The sequence below is a fragment of the Mustela nigripes genome, chromosome 1, assembly GCF_022355385.1.
Source record: "Mustela nigripes isolate SB6536 chromosome 1, MUSNIG.SB6536, whole genome shotgun sequence".
Lineage (NCBI taxonomy): Eukaryota > Metazoa > Chordata > Mammalia > Carnivora > Mustelidae > Mustela > Mustela nigripes.
The window spans coordinates 88,366,764-88,370,773 of NC_081557.1; positions in this window are offsets into that span (position 1 = coordinate 88,366,764).

Here is a 4,010-nt window from a genome sequence, read left to right on the forward strand (position 1 = left end):
CGGGGCCGCCCCGCTGCGCCCGCCGCCGCCGCCGCCGCCGCAGCCGCCGCCGCCGGGTCCCGCTCGGCTCGGCGCGGCGCCGTCACGTGTGCGGCTCGCAGCGGCGTCCGCTTCGCGCACTTTCCGCGCTCGGCGGCCTCGGCGCCGCTCGGGCCCCTCCCCCGCGCGGGGATGGGGAGGTCAAGGCAGCGAGCGCCCGCTGGGGTGCGTCCCCATGCCCGCCGGCGGGAGCACCGCGTCGTCCGCCCTGCGGCAATCGAGAGTTGGGCTGGGGCTCGCTCGTCTTCCCCGGAGTTAGTTGCCTCCTGTCCCGGGTCGCGTCGAGGTCGTCCTAAACCGCGGCGGGTCTCCTTCCCCGACTGCAGCAGCCCCGGGTCGCGTCCGGCCCTGGGACCACCTCCTCGGGCCCCCGTCGCATCCCCACCTCCGAGGGACAGCCCGGAGCCAAAGAAAATTCGCTCTGAACGCGCAGAACGCGGCAGCCGGCAAATCAGGAGCCGGATGAACCCGCCCCCATTGTGAAACTCACATGGTTTCTACTACTCTGGGCATCAAAACGTACCTGAAGTGGCCGCAGCCCAAAACTACCCAGGATCAAGCTAAACTGCTCGGGCATTGAGCACAGTCACTTGTGCCCCCTGCACAGAGGCAGTACAGAGAGGGTATGTCTGACAAGGGACTTGCCATGTCCCGACGAGTACGCAGTTATACCGGGTTCCTTGCACACGGGAATACCTGTGCATAACCCAGGGCCTGGTTCAGGGACTTGCTTGTGACCCTGCAGGGTGACCCAGCACGGAGCCAGCCTACCGTGGCTGCAAAATGGACATATTCACGAGTCCGTTCAGCCTGCATTCCGCACCTGCTCCAAATCTCCAAGCCTGTAAAGCTGGTCACTGTGAGTAGGAGGGACAGACCCTCAAGGAGTGAAGGGGACCCACCTTAATCCTAAATTCAGCTTGAGGATCCAGACCCTCTCTGAACTGCGAGATACTACTCCTGCAGTGAGAACTGCTGAGGCACACCCAAGGTAAAATATAAAATACGTTTTTGCAGATTTGTAGGAAGGGCCAAGGCCTATCCACCATGGCCTATCCTCTGTTCCATTTTATATTTGAAGGTGCTCTGAACACAGATCCTGGTTTCTGATAAAACTAAAGACAGAAGAAGGAACAGGGCTAAAGGTGAGAAGACTGCTATGGTTGTACAAGTCCTTGGTTTCAAGGGAGGAGGGGGTGATCAGTTCAGCTCCCCCCAAATGCTCCTCGTTCTCAACAAACCATGGCTGCTTGATTTCACCCCTTGCCCCAAAGTCCTCTCTGGTTAGCTTATTGGGGCTCCTTCCGTGCCCAGCACCACCCTGCCAATGGAGGGATAGCCATTTTTCACCTCCTTGAACCCTGAGTTCTGCCATCCTCCCCGATAACACGCCCCCCCCCCCCCCAGAGCCAGCCAGACCAGCCAGACTTTTGGGGAACCTGGCCTCAGGATGTGGAGTCCCCTTCCTCTTCCCAACTCCAGTTTTCTCCCCGAGTCAGGTTCCCCGCACACCCCACTTTCTGTCCACCTCAACATCATCATAGAACCACCCAGCTTTTCCTACCAAGCAAATCATTTATCTGCTAGGAAAGACACGGAACCACCGTCAACTGCCACTCGCAATCTAGACCAGCGTTGTCTTGTCAGGGCCACCTTACCAGGAAGGGACCACCCTGCCACCTCCGGGACCAACAGCGGAAACGCTGCTACCCCCATTTAACCCCCAAGGGAAAATGAGAGGAATGTGGCTAGAGTCACAACCCCCCACAGATGATCCGATTATTGTTTCTGCCAATGTGTAGTTAATGACAGCCTTCTCCACAAGAGCAAGTGTCAGCGTCCCAGCAGGAAACAGAGACACGTGTCCCCTAAGCGTGGATTTGAAGACAAAGAGACACTCCCCCCCCCCAAACACACACACACAAACTGCTGGCTTGAGGTTCAGATGGCAATTTGCAGGGAGAGCTACTTGCTGATTTTTGGTTTTGATATGCAACTTGGAAGCTGGAGGGCTGGCAAGAATGCTCAAACATGGTTAATTTACTCCTTGAAAGTCTTCCTCTGTAGTCATTATCTACATTCCAGGCCGTTCTCAAGTGGTTAATCAGCAAAGCCTGAGATCGCGTGTGCCTCCTAAGCACAGGGCAGAGTGGAAAACGCATTGAATTTTGAGTTAGGAGAACTACTTTCTAACTTTGAGGGCTTGGCCAAATAAACACTATAAGCTTCAGTTTTCTTACCGACAAAAAAAAAAAAAAAAAGATATTTTAATCCCTATCTGTCACACAGTACAGCTCAAGAGTATCAGAATCATGGAGATAGAATAAGTACAATTGTAAAGGCGGCAGATAGAAGCATTACGGGCAGGTGCATTGGAGACAGGCATTCTAGGCCCAGCTTTGCAACCAAGTGGTCAAGTGATTTTTGTCCTGCTCATCTCGCCTCTCTGGGCATTGGTTTCTTCATATGTGAAATAAAAAGAGATCCTGAAGCCCTGATCATTCCCTGCCCCCTTCCAGATGCCCACCTGAGCATGAGATGGGAGCAGCCCCAGGTAAAGCCACCCAGGGTAGGGGTGGGAGCTGAATTGTGCAATTCAGCGGGATGTCCCTCCTAGCTTCAAAACAGGATCTGTGTTGTAAACAAGCCAGCACTTCCTCCATGCCTCCAAAATAGCCTCAACATAGGGGAGAGAATGTGGACAGAGGCAGTGCCCTCATCCCTTTCTGTCCCCACTACATGGCCTTGCTCTTGATGCTTTGCAGTATCCCAAGGGAAATCAAAATGCATAGGAATTTAATGCTAGTCTCACAGCTATATAAAAAGACCTGAGCCTTTCACCAGACTTTAAACTGCCCTCCTCTGTCCTGCCCATCCTAAGCCATCCTGAGCTCAGGTTGGAGATGAAGCTAGACAGAAACCACCCAGAGGTCTTGGTGCCCCACATTTTTATTCAGGTGGCATCATATTTAAAATAGTTAACAAAGGGGTGCCTAGGTGGCTCGATGGGTTAAGCCTGTGCCTTCAGCTCAGGTCATGGTCCTACGTTCCTGGGATCAAGCCCTGCGTCAGGCTCTCTGCTCAGCTTCCTCCTCTTTCTCTGCCTGCCTCTCTGCCTACTTGTGATCTCTGTCTGTCAAACAAACAAACAAATAAATAAATAGTTCTCAAGAACGGCCATGAGGAGAAGGGAAAAAATCCCAGAAGCCTAACTGAACTTCTGTTCTCTTTCTCCCCTTATCACCTTCCCAAATGCCAGGATCTATCTGCTCACCACCCCCTGCCACCCTCTCCCCCGAAGCCTAGCCAACTCCTATTTGTCCTCCAAGTTCCAAAGGCCTCCCTCTGCACCCAGGCTAGGTTACAGCCCCTCACACTAAGGTTCTAAGTTGCCCCTGGTCTCTGATACTTCCTCTCTGGTCACATTAGCTAGTTAACTTCATTTTCCTCTCAAACTACAAGCAGCAGGAGGACAACAATGGGCTTGTCTTGCTTATGTCCGTGTTCCCAGTGCCCAGGATAATCCTGGCACAGAGTGAGTGCTCACTGATACTCTGGAGTGCATGTGTACGAATGAAGGGGAGGAATGATGCCCCCCCTTTGCCTTGTGGTAAGGGTTTGGGGCAGTTAAGGCACCAAGGTAGCTGAACATTAGACCTTTTCTTATCACCACTTCTTTCTCCCAAAGTTGGCTTCTCTGAATCACAACCAGACCTCAGAGCCACTGGAACAGAAAAGGGACCCCCCCCCCCCCCCCCCAGCACTTAGGAGTGGTGAACTTTAACCCCCTGCACGTCACTTTTGCCAAATAACTATCATTCACCTCACCAGCCAGGGTAAGATAGAAATACAGTCCTGCCCCCAAAGAAATAACACTTTCTCTGGCTGTTGCCAAAAATTCCGTTCACTAAGGCAAAGCCGGGAATAATTGATGGGACTGAAAATCGGATGTATCGAGAACATAGAACAAG